Source organism: Sceloporus undulatus, chromosome 1 (genome assembly GCF_019175285.1).
Source record: "Sceloporus undulatus isolate JIND9_A2432 ecotype Alabama chromosome 1, SceUnd_v1.1, whole genome shotgun sequence".
Classification (NCBI taxonomy): Eukaryota; Metazoa; Chordata; class Lepidosauria; order Squamata; family Phrynosomatidae; genus Sceloporus; species Sceloporus undulatus.
The window spans coordinates 314,155,028-314,168,617 of record NC_056522.1 but is presented as its reverse complement, the minus strand read 5'-3'; the positions used below and the strand labels follow the sequence as shown (position 1 = coordinate 314,168,617).

The following is a 13,590-nucleotide window of genomic DNA, read 5'->3' as shown; positions in this document are numbered from 1 at the left end:
ATTATTATTATTATTATTATTATTATTATTATTATTATTATTATTATTATTTGGGAAATATGGTTGACCGGAGTGTGGAAAAATTACTTCCATAAACTCTGTTAAAACCTTGTTGGTATTTACAAATTGAAGAACTTAAAAACTAGAGAGGGAGAAAGAGACAGAGAGTTTTTAAGCTCATATATATAGTTCCTATGTTCATAAGAAACACACCCATTAAAAACTCAGTAAGATTAGAAGAGACAACTAAAAAGCAGAAAAGAGAAATACAGATTAGCAAAAATTAGTCAGATTTTTGAAAACCTCAAATTTGTTTGATTTATTTGGAAAGTAAGATAAACACCCCAAATTTGTTTGATTTATTTGGAAAGTAAGATAAACAATGACATGACAAGAATTATGAGATCATATAACTGTAATTTTGGTAATAATGTCACAATATCTAACTGATAAATGGAATATATAAGATACTGTTGTTGTGTGCCTTCAAGTCATTTCCAATTTATGGTGAGCCTATCTTGGCAACTTTCTTCACAGGAGGTTTGCCTCTGCCATCCTCTGAGGCTGAGAGAATGTTACTTGGCCAAGGTCACCCACTGGGTTTCCGTGCCTGAGCTGGGATTCAAACCCTCATCTTCCAGCATCCTAGTCCAACACCCAAATCTATTGATAGTTTAATTATAACTTTTGTATGACATACATTTTTAGATGTATCCATTTTAAGCTGCTGAGTCCCAGGTTGGGAAGACATTAGGCTATAAATAAATATAGTAACAATTAAAAATATAATAATTTATATTTATGTGAACAGATGAGCACACACATGTTCACTTTATGGCAGCTGTTAAGTGCAGGCCCCTACAGCCTGCAAGGCATACAGCTCCTTTTATCCCCAAGGTGTTTCTCTTGGAAATTCTGGGGAGGATATTTTGTGTGCATGCTACACAGAGAGAGACACACAGTTTGGAGGGAGAGTGGAAGGTATGACAAAGCAAAGAGGCTGAGGAGGGCAACGGAGGATGTATGCAAAAAAAGTACCAACTCAAGACTGCAATGGAAGACAAAACTGGTGCAAATACCCCCTCAGCCAGCAGCAGCTTTTAGACAGGGTTACCAGATGCCATAACTACAAAGGCACCACAAAATGATGGGCATTCAAGAGAAATACAGGGCATTACACAATAAAAGCTAAAAACTCTCATTTAAACATAACAACAACAAGTTTATTGATTAGTGAACTGACCATATCAACAATAAAATACATGAAATCAAAATACACACAGGGATAAAACTGAGTCACTCCTTGAACTCAAATAAAATTAACTAAAAAGTTAAAACACACATAAATAAAAGCACATAAAAGTTAAATAAAATATAAATTCATGCTTCTTCTTAGTCATGCTCCAAATGGAGCACATTTTCAATTCTTCCCGGACAGAATACTGAAATGGAGGACATGTCCTAGGAAAGGAGGATACCTGGTCACCCTGCTTTTAGACTACAGAGTAGGAGCATGAAGTTTAGATCTGCCTTCTACTGCAGGGCTTTGTAGCAGGACTGAAACCCTGGGCCCATTTACACTACTGAGGTTTGTGTGTATGTGACTTCAAACCATCTGTCCATTTATGGCAATCGCATGAATTTCGTAGGGTTTTCTTAAGCAAGGAAGACTCAGGCCTCATTCTCACTATGGTTTAAACCGCATAGTGATTTGGTATGATCTGGTTTAAACCACCATGGTTCCCATTTAATCTGAATCGCTGAAGCGATTCCAAAAGAGGAGCCATGGTTTTGACTTATTTAACCTGTGTCAAAAAGACACTGGTTTTTTTTCCCCCAGAATCTTTTGGGCTGAACCGATTTATTTTCAAATAAATCGATTCAGCCCAAGTAGGAACCAGGCAGATTCGAATTCGCCCTAGTCTCTCTGCCCCAGCCTGCCCCTCCGCCCTGTCTCTCCTCCATCCTGCCCTTGCCTCCTTCCGCCCAGGCATGCTTCTCCTTCGTTCAGCCTGCCTTCTCCACCCCTGGCCTCCTTGCCTCTCCTGCCTCCTCCGCCCACGGCCTCCTTCTGCCGCAAACCATAGTGGGAACCACGCTCGCTGCTCGTTTTTACTCATGCACAAAATCACTATTGTGCTCCACACTGTACGCACTTGTGTACAACAGTGGGACAGGAAGAAGACCTTGATTTTCTGCCTTGAGGTTTCCAAGGTGCAGCTGGTTGACTTCTCTGGAAAACAGCATAGTGGATTCCACAGGCCTTTGGACCAACCCAGCAGGGCTCTTCTTATACTACACATTAGTGGTTTTAAGTGGAAGCAAGTAAAGAATTAGTACTTCCGAAAAACGTCTGTATTGGTATTATCTTCACTTACTTTCTACTCTTAAAGAAAACACAGTTTCCACCAGCATATCACATCTAGGTCTGCCAGAAGTTTCTCAGCAGGGTTCTTCTTATGTTCTAACAGATATGTGGGCCCGGCTGACAATCTTTAGCCCACACTGTAAACATCTTCTTTGGCAGGCCAAAAAAGTGTTTCTTTCACACTAAGTAATCATTTGCTGATCTCAGCAACTCACATGGGCATATTTCCCAGATTCTAAGCCAAAGAAACCTTCCCCATGCTATCCAAGGGCATGAGAAAGACACAGCATGAAGTAGACATGTTCCGGTGCTTTAAGGACACAACAAAGCAAGGCTACATAGCCGGCTAGGACTGTAGGAATGAATATTTGTCCACTTTTAAATACCACATGGGAGAGTCAGTAGATATAATATGCTTATGTTTTTAAATGAGCAGATTCCATATTTATAGATTATTTATTATGCATTGTATAGTTAACATTGCCGAAACAATATTTCTAAGGGAAAAGCTTCCTGAACAAAACAGTCCTGGATAAGATCACCATGGGTAAACTAACAGAATTTCCATTTGCAACTTAACTCGGGAATGATCATCTAAATACAACAGAGACAATGGAAGGGTATGAAAAGCTTCTTGAAAGTACAATGCTTGAAACTAAAGGACCCCAACATGTTTCCAAGTCACAGAAAGCATCATTATGCTCAATGTCTCACAGTTTTTATCAACCTGGCACACACACCCTGATGCATGGGACTGCAACTCCCATTGCCCACAGCAAGCATGATCAGTTGTGGCCTCACACAACTGAAGGATGCCAGATTAGGGAAGGCTACCTTACAATGCTCACCAAAGGCACTACCTTTCTACGGTGGTGGGATTGCATGCTATTGTGAGGCAAGAAGCAGTGCTGCTGGAAGGGCCTTGCATGCCAGCTTGGTTTTTGCTGAAGAGCCTAACTAAATGTGCCACAGGTACTGAGCAGCACTGCAGCAGTAGTAGTGGATATGATATTGGTGGGGGATCTCTTCTGAGACAATAGCAGTGGCACCATAGCTAATGCTTGTTAGTACTGTGCAGAAAGAGGCATGGAAAACCCCTTAGGATGTCTTTTACCACAAACCCCCTAAAATGATACACTCCAAATTGAAACAAGAGATAGTGCTATCTAAGAGGTCTGATAACACTCAAAAAGCGACTGGGCTACAGCAGAGGGCAACTACAAGTATCACTGTAGTTAATGACACAACTGGACTCAAGTTGAAAGGTCATTCAGGTGTTGTCATGTTCAGAAGTGAAAGGAAAATCTGAAGATGCACAACACATATTATAAGAACACAAAATGTGAAAAGCATGAATCAGGGAATGCTAGACATAGTAAAAGAAGAAATGAGTCACATAAACAGTACAATACTTGGAATGATCATGCTGAAGAGCAAAGAAATGGGACATATTGGCTCCATCACACTGCTGAAATAATCCAGTTTGATCCCACTTTTATCTGCCATGGCTCAATGTTATCGAATCTTGGGATCTATAGTTTTGTGAGATATTTAGCCTTCTCTGTCAGAGAGCTCTGATGCCTCAACAAAGTACAGTTCCCAGAATTCCATGGCTTTGAGCCATGGCAGTTAAAGTGGGGCCAAATCAGATTATTTCTGCAGTGCAGATGCAATAATTGAGTCAGATAATTGTAGTGTTTTACTCAAGAAATGAAAATCTAAGAAAAATGTGGTGGAATTAATAGTGAAGAGAGATGCATCAAAAGCAGTAAAAGATAATGCAAAGTCTGACCAAATCATACCCATAAGACTTCAGGGAAAATCTATCAATATAACCATAATCCAAGTTTATACTCCAACTACAGAATTCTAGATACCTTGGCATGCTAAGACAAATAAATGGGTCCTAGAGCAAATCAAACCTAAACTCTCCCTAGAAGCCAAGATGACTATACTGAGACTGTTGCACTTTGGGGACATCACAAGTAGGCATGATTTGCTAGAAAAGACAATGATGCTTAAAGGTGGAAGGCCATAGAAAAAGAGGAAGACTGCATTCCAGATGGATAGACTCAATCAAGGAAGCCACAACCCTGAGTCTGCAAGACATGAGCAGGGCTGTTGATGATCGGATGACTTGGGGTCTCTCATTCATAGAGTTGCCATAAATTGAAGATGACTTGAAGGCAGTTAAAAACAAAACATTAAGACAACCAGAGGCACTATACAGATGGGCGCTATAGTGCGCTCTCATCATGTGCGAGGGGCGTCGCTTCCAGACGGCCCTCGCCCCTCGCATGTGATGAGGGTGTAAAAATGGCGGCGCCCTGTACAGATGAGCGCCGCCATTTTGATGTGACAGACGCTGCATGTTGCGGCGCCATTATGACGCCACGAGTGTGCCATTAGCGCACTGCGGCATCATAATCACACCGCAAGAAGAACTTGCTTTTTGCGGGTTCTTTTTGCTCTGCAGGGAAGTCCTGCGGTCTGGAGGCTATGGCTTCCCCACGGAGCAAAGCAAGACACCATGAGACCGTCTTTTTTGGACAATCTGTCCCACACCCCAGTCAGCAGGGCAAGTCCTTGTGCATAACACCATCTGCACATACAAATACCCATGGAAGTTTGGATTTTTCCAAGCATGGCAAAGTACTTTAATAAAAAGATTATTTAAACTTAACAACTATTGCTACTCATCACAAGTAGAATTAAAGACACAGTCGGCATACTCAAGAGTCCAAAGCCTTAAAATAAAAGCCAATGGGAGAAAGAGGATTTAAAAGCACAATCTGAAGAAATCCTTTTGTGGCTCATTCAGCAGTTCTAATAAACTGAATTTAGTTCAAAGCTTTTTTTAAAAAAGCCCCCCCTCCCACACACAGTTGTTTTAAAGCTTTAGATCAAGTTTTTCAATCAACATGCCTTGACCAATTCTTGTGGGACTTTCAGAGGGCAGCTTATCAACCAAGCTGACCTTCTCAGGCCCTCAAATGAAGGACCAAATAAGAAAAGTTTGAAGGAGCTGTTAGACCCTAGATTTAATATTTTTCAGAGGTGTTAGTTTTTATGTTGATATGTTGTATTAAGGACAAGTCTTGTGGCACCTTTAAAACTGATCAATTTTATTACAGAATACACTGTCATGCCATAAGAATAGTAATGATCACAATGACAGCAATATACCCACAGAGACTTAAACATTAAGGTGCCACAAGACTCCACTGATTTTAACATTTGCATTCTATTGCATCACACATTGGCTATCTCCAGTGTACAAAGGCACATAATTAAGTCAAAGCACTATAAGGAGTAGTTGGTTCCTTTGGGAAATAGTATAAATTGTATAAATTTGGAGCTTTCATTCCTATTATGCAACTAGAATGAGTTTTGTTTTGTTTTTTTGAAACTGCTGCCTTCTTGAATTAATCCAGAAAGCACTTTGGTTGTTCCATCACAGCCTTTCAAAGTAGTAAAGGATCACAACACCTTCTCTGTTTGAAAATATTACTGCTTTTTTCTAACAAATGCCTATGAGTTAAACGGCTGTTGCTACTAAAAAGTTTTTCTCCCATTACTCGGCAACAGACTTCTGTTTCTCAGCAACAGGTTATCCTTGATGATGCATAATAATTGTAAATATATAGAGATAAAATGGTTTACAGAAGCACCTTGTTCATCCTGCTTTACTCAGTAGCATCTGTCAAGGTTGTGCTTAAGGAGGAAAATGAGGGAGGGGTTGTTTCAATTAACAGAAGGCCCAAAGCCTTCTTACCTGCAGGCAATAAAATTTTATGCCACAGAGTCAAAGCAGGTCTGGGTTTGAAATACTTGCAGGGAGCGGATCTCAAATGTCAGGTGTTCAGCAACCAGCTGCATAAATCTAAGGAGTAGCTTAAAGGCACATTTTACCTGGGCTGACTTCAAAGACTAGGGTGGAACCCCACCTTTAGATCTTAAGTCATAAGATAGGCTTTTATTAAATTGTCCTAGACCTACAGGTCTGACATTCCTGTGCTTTCCCTCTTTCATTCCTCAGCCCAAGATGTTTGAGGCTTCCAACTGCATTCCCCATAACTACCCCTCACTCTCACTCTCACAAACCACCTTTGTTTGCAACAGTTCTCCAGAAGAATGCATTCTGAATTAGACCACAGAACACTTTGTACATGTACAAAAGATTACTGAAGCCGGGGTTATTGAGGGAGGTGGGCAAACAAAATTTGAGTCCTTACCAGGATTTTACCTTTTTTTAGTAAAGCTTCAAATCAGTTTCACTAGGCATGAAACTCTAGCCAAACATATGGGTGCACCAAGAGGCTGGTTTTGTTATTTTCCTGGTCACTGGGGAGGAATAAGGAGCAGAAGCCATAAAAGGGAAGGAGGGGAAGAGCAGCAGGAGACCAAGTTCAAAAGGTAAAATCCCATCTTTAACAAGACCTCTCATCTGCATTTGAATAGATATTGTATTATGCAGATTTTACAAAAGAAAACCCAGCACAGTATTCTGTGGGAATGCAATTACCTTGCTAGTAAGAAGATTTCTGAATGAACGGAGATTGAGATACTTATTCAAGCCCAATTGCAAACCAGCTCAAATCAAAACTAAATTTAGCTGTTACAAGAAAAGGGAAGGAACATACACATATAGAGCAATACTCAATTCTGAGTCTGGGAAATTTGGTGTGCTATTTTTTCCACAGAAAGCTAGGTTCCAGTCCTGAACAAAAGCACATTCTGGATTAGATCCCTGGGTCCTCTCACCCCTTTTTCAAAATAAAAGTGCCCCCTCCCCTGGAAAACAACATGGATATCATAATATGTTTAGCCCTAGAGAGCCAGTGCAGCAATTTGAGTGTAGTGATTCAACTGCTGGATCAGGATTCTGAAAACCAGGGTTCAAAACTCCCTGCACAACCATGGAAATCCACTGGGCAAACCCCCTCTGAACAAATCTTGCCAAGAAAACCCTGTGAAAATGCCTTGGAGTTGCCACAAACTGGAAATGACTTGAAGGCAATAACAGCAACAACAACAGAGCAACCTGTATCTTAGCTTGGCAGAATGTTCTCTTACCTTATGTGTTATTTCAAGATGGAGACCTTTCTCTGCCAGACTCCCTCTGCCACCCAAACACACCCACCATGTTTTTGATCAACCTTTCTGAGCATTCTTTAATACCCTCTGCTGTTTATCATGTTTAATAGACTTAATGGGAGTGTCCTTGCTCTGATGCTGTGTTTATATCCCAAAAGACTTAAGTTTCTGATTTCTGAATGTGGGGATATTACCTGTTTCTGCAATTCTGAATTGAGACTTATGGAATGCTACCTGTATTCGAAAGGTTTCAGTGATTTGCAAAAGCATTCTGTTGAGACGTTTCTTTTTCTTCCACAGCATAGCATAAATAAAATTGCTTCTTGTCCTTAATGCATCCTTTTCTTGGTTCTAAGTCTGTAAATTTATCTTTAAATTGTCAGTGTCTCTTAAACCAGACACCTTTTTAAAAGTGATTCATCATATAATAGAAGGAAACCACCCTCTGCTTTTCAGTGCATATAGTTTTTCATTTAGGTTATCCTTAAACAATATTAAAGGCAAATTGGTAAACAGCATCAGTGATAAGTAATGTATTACTTCCAGGCTGAGACACCCTTAATCTGGCAATCTTTCATTTGTGTTGGAATGGAACTCACATCCTCAGCTTTTCAGCAATTTGCTATGCTGGCTGGGAATACCAGTAAAAATATTCCAACATATTGGGCTGTGACTGAGGAAGCCTGATTTTTGTGGGGCGTTTATATGACTGCCAAGTGCTAAATGCATAGGCAGATAAATTCCCAGTATTTTGAAGAGACAATGGCCTTTAGCATGAGGAAGTGTTCTGAAGAGTGAGGAAGTGTTGCTTCTCGCATCAGTTTGGGGTCACTTTTATTATTATTATTTATTATTTATTCCATTTATATACCACCATTCCTACGATCATGGCGGTGTACAACAAATACAAAATACAAAATACAAAAATAACCCAATCAGACCCCGTTATTAATACCAAACAGTACTTTTATTTGTCAATGTTTTGTTTTAATCTTGGGAAGTGGTTGAAAAGAGTGAAAGGACAGCTCCATATATTTAATTGTTTTTTTAAAACAAACTTTGATAAATGCTTTTCATACAGAATCTTGCAAATAATTATAGAAAAGTCACCTTTTTGTCTAGATTTGGCACCATCTATCTGACAATGAGGCTTGGAAAGCAAAACATTCCAGCCTTCTTCCAGATTATGGGATCTTCCATGTCAGAATGCTAGAAGGTGACCAGGCAGGCAGCAGTGTTTAAAGGTTGTTTAGGGGCAAGATTTAGTCTCGAATAAGATGCATTTTTTTCCTTCTGAGACTGCTGCTGTATTTCTCTTAAATTCTAGTATGAATTACCAGTGAATATAAGGTCTTGGTGAATATTAATATTTGTATTATTTGAGTTTTCTTGTCATATAAACTCTTAGGGAGCATTGTGAAATGATATATGTTGTTATGTAAACTTCCAGGTTTAGCATGCAAAAAATGGCATACAAACAAGGGTGGTACTGTTGACATAAAATTTAGGTATCAGGCTTAATGGTTGTATGAGTGTTCCAGGGCTAAACTGTCATATGCCTTCATGTCACTTCTAACTTATGGCTACTTTAAGACAAACCATTCATGGAATTTTCTTGGCAAGGTTTGTTCACAGGGGGTTTGCTTTTGCCTTCCTCTGAGGCTGAGAGGGTGTGACTTGCACAAGTTCACCCAATGGGTTTTCATGACTGAGCAGGAATTCAAATCCCCATCTCCAGAAGCATCATCCAACACTCAAACCACTACACCATGCTGGCTCTTCAGATTTCTACCTCCACACAAAGATAGCATGTTCTTTATACAATGGAGAATAAAAGCCACACAAACAGAACTGTGGTTCCTTTGTTCTGCACACTAGGGTCCCCTTATAGGCTGCAGTGGATAATAGAACAGTGCTATGATTGAATGCCAGTTTATAATGTTATTTCTAGAATCCAGACTGGGACACCGCAAAGGCAGAGACAATTTCCTGAGCTCCTATCCCCCTCTCCAAAGGCCTGTAGTAAGAAAGCAAGAAACTTCAAGGAAGGAGCAGAATAATTTGTGTTTTCAATGGGCACTCCAACATTATACTTTAATTTAAGTCTACCCTAGGAATACCCTTTGACACTGAAAATATGGAGTGTAAATTGCAAAGTGAAGATGGGAATAAAATTATGCCCAACCACCAACATGTTTATGTCCTAACCCGCTTCCAACAATCAGGCATTTTTCATGCACTATTCTATTGAGAATGGTCTGTCCCTCCAGATGTTGCTGAAGCTATTCCCAAAATACCTTACTGTAGGTTATCCTAGGTTATGGCCAAGATTAATGGGAGTTGCAGTTCAACAACGCCTGGAAGATGAGACAATTCCAATTACTGCAACATACAGACAAGAGATTAGAATGCCAAAATATTCAGCTTTTAAACTGAATGCTTCCTACTACATGTTGCATACTTTTTCACAAAAGCAGCTATTACTTGTTGGTAGCCTTGAGCTCCCCTATTTGTGCATGAGATGAGCTTCTGCAAATGTTGCCCTACAGGATTCAAATGAAGGACTGGTAAAACTATAATGCAGCCTATTTTAGATCTGAGGACAAATGGGGAGTGCCTAGGCTTTCCCTCTTGTTCCAAGCAACAAGTGGTTTTTGTAAATGTTTGCAACTTCATATATAGAAAGTTTAATTGGTCACTGCCTGTACCTCCCAACAAATTTAAGAGCTGGTGGAATGTTCCAGTCTAAGTTCATGATTAGCTCAGTAGCTAAACTTAAGCTGAATACACATTCAATAGCTATGTGTGTAGGATGCCTTACCAATGAATATCTCTTCAACCTTATTTATAATGAAGCAGAGTGTTAGATAAAAGTGAAGATATATACACAGGATCACTGTAAATTCTAATTGTGAGCTTCTACAGGCATATTACTAACTATGGTGAAATACTAGATTTACCCTTTGGTGAGACAGGGATTGAGAACCTTCAAATTTTTAGATTGCTGATAAACTAATGCTCCCATAATACTTCACTACTTGGGGCCGAGTTCAATGCCATTTGGAAGGCCAGAAGTGTCCTATATTTGCCTTGAGTCATAGTATGCATTTCCCTAGTGCCTTCCCCTCCTTTAATGTCCCAGATAGATATGTATTTAAACCCACTGTTTATTTCAAAAAATGCTTGAAGAGTGGGGAGTACTATGGATTGGCTCCAATTTAGGTTAGCCATGGTTTGGCCCAATCAAAATCAATGGGATTGGTCTAATCTGGATCGGAATTCTCATGAAAAAAGCTAGAGAGGAAGCTGGATGTTCAAACAAAAGTTCTGACTGAAGCATAGATTTAGAATGAAACTAGCAAAGCTTCTCCATGCTAGGAAGATTTCCTGTTCTGGGCAAGAACACTGAAAGTTGAGGCTCTTAAAAATACAGAGCTATTTAATTTATTACAAGCATGAATCGACCTTAATATTCAACAGAAACCTGTGGCAGGGAACTAGAAGTCCCCAAACAATATATCACAAGTAGTCTTATATGTAAGAGATCCCCATTTGCTTTTTGCCCCACTGTTCTATCACTACATCTTATCAAAATATGGGCCCAGTACAGACTGCCCAAAAAGTAAAGACCACCCAAGCCAGCACCGTGGTTTGCTCCGTGAGAAAGCCACAGCGGACAAACCATGCAGCTTCCTCGTGGAGCAAAAATAACCCGTAAAAAGCAGGATTTTTTGTGGCACCATAATGATGCCACAGTGCACCAATGGCGCACTCGTGATGTCATTATGGTGCCACGACGTGCAGATGCTACGTGTCCGTTGCATCAAAATGGCAGTGCCCAGCTGTACAGGTTGCCACCATTTTGACATACGGAAGACGTGCTAGGGTTGCGGGGCGTCTGTAAGAGACGCCCCGAGGCAACTCTAGCACGTCTTCATGACGTGCTATGGCACCGGTCTGTACCGGCCCGTAGTCAGCAAGAAGGTCTCCAAAGCTGTCCTATTCCCAAACAGCTGCCCTGTTGATCATATAATGAATTTTGTTTAAGTACATTTATGGAATTATAACTGTGAATTTTTTATTTAAAAAGGCAGCATTGTTGCAGTAGTAATTATATGCAAGGGTATACAATAAGTAAAGCTTTCCAGAAGTTCAGCTTTCAAAACCTATGTGCATTTTTAAAAAGTACCCTATTAACAGGAGTTGTTTAACATGAGGAGTGGAAACAATTTATGAAAATATTACCTGCAATTACTGAGACTCAGTCCATGAGAATGTCGTTTTATATTATACATGCATTCTTGATCCAGGTTTCAGAGCTTTTCTTAAAAAAAAAAACCAACACATGCTGTAATATATTGGTGCAAACACCAGCAACAATAGGGAATTGCTTTGACTGTGGAAAGTGCCACAGCATTGTATATATTACAGGCCCATGAATTAAAATAAAGTAACTGAGACAGCATATTTACTCAAAGCGTAAATTTGCAATATTCTACAGATGTCTGGAGATCCTTTTCTTTGCAGTATTTTGAATAACTGTGGATTTCAGGTAGCACATGGATTGGGGAACACAACAACAATCCAAGAAATTAACTGTTTCTGGCAACAATGCCTTTTTTCTCTTTAGCTTCTATTATTTATGTCCACAGAGGTATGAGAGATGTTGTATCACTTACTTGGATCTTTATGAGTACCTTTCTAAAACACTTAAGATTTTCATAACTTACAAAAGCAACTCATCAGTGAGTACAACACTGACAATGAAACTGACAAGAGTTTTAAAAACCCACACAATTCCTATACGTTCAATACGCTCCTTTTCTCCCCTGCTCCCCTGCTCCCCATCCTTATCCCCCCCAGTAAAACTAATACAAATTTGTACAAAGGCTGGGCTCACTCACCAAAAATGAAAACAGCAATTGGGGTAATTCTGCTTTCTGTTAAGAAATTCTGTTGACTAACACAGCAGCAGACACACAAAAAAGGAGACACTATTCAGTTAAGAATGATGCAAAGCCAGGATACTGAACTCTTTGAAAAGGCAGGCTTCGTGGTTACATTGTTAGGAGCTTCTTTGTCCATGAATTTTGGTATTATAAAATCCACGCCAATAACCTAACGCACAGCTACAATTGCTGCCTTCGTTACTGCTCCCAGCCCTCTGCAGACAGGACATGTGGGAACAAAAGATCAGGCAGCAACAGAGAAAAGGACACAGAGCAGGAGAAACATCTGCCGGTTTCGCTAGAAATACCATATGGCCAGTATCAAATACAGAGGAAGACTGACTAAATACATCCTTAAAGAAAACATAACCCCACCATTTCTTTCAGGAAGTTTTTCTTCTTTTTAAAATCAGTTTCAGTTCTTTCTTCTACCCAGCCCAGCTATGATGTAATGATGTCTGAAAATAGACAACAGAGCTACTGAAAATGGTTAGCAGTCCTGCCCAGAATCTAGATCATGGCATTTTCAACATTCATCTTTCAATAAATGGACTATTGCTGTTGGCTCTGCACTTAGCAGACAAGCATGGGACTGACTATCCAGACTCAACCAAAGAGCCACTAATTTCACCCTTATAAATTATTTCAGACATCACAAGAATGGTTCAGAATCAACAACGCTATCTAAATTTGGCTTATTTTGAAACATTCAAGAATCCCCACCACTGTTATTGTCAGTAGACAAGGTATCAGATAACAGAGCTTGAAAAGGTTATGTTTCTGAACTACAGCTTCCAAAATCCCCCAGTCTGCATAGCCATTTAGTTCTCAAAGTAGGAGGGAGTGTTCCCTTTCCCTGCTCCCCTCGCAACACCTTTTGCATGTCAAACGATATGGTAGGAACTCTGAGCTTTACTGCAGTTGTGAAAAGTGTGTTTCTCCTCTTTAAATTCTTTTAACCTCTTCAGTTGTCTGACTGCATTGAGGCCAGCCTGCAGTTTATTACAGCCGTTCCTTTGGGGCACTTAAAGTATGCTAGGGCCCTACAAATTTGCAGGCTCAGCTTCAGAGTTGCTGTTGTTTTAACACTAACACAGACTTTTCCAGCACACATGTTCATTCACGACTCTGGTGCCAAATGTCAATCAACTACATCAGCAGCATAACAGATGTCAT

General features: G+C 39.9%; 1 protein-coding gene across 3 annotated transcripts in view; it reads right to left on the bottom strand.

Moving 5' to 3' along the window:
* Positions 1–12,626, bottom strand: part of SUSD6 (sushi domain containing 6) — a 70,697-nt gene extending 58,071 nt beyond the window's left edge. The window contains exons 1-2 of one of the 3 annotated variants that reach the window (XM_042461169.1): positions 12,370–12,626; positions 11,711–11,789 (exon numbers count right to left, since the gene is read on the bottom strand). The gene's annotated coding sequence lies outside the window, so the exon portion shown is untranslated. Of the gene's footprint in view, positions 1–11,710; positions 11,809–12,369 lie in introns of those variants that run through there. The other 2 variants (XM_042461170.1, XM_042461158.1) reach the window with 2 other exon arrangements.
* Between the last annotated feature and the right edge of the window lie 964 nt (positions 12,627–13,590).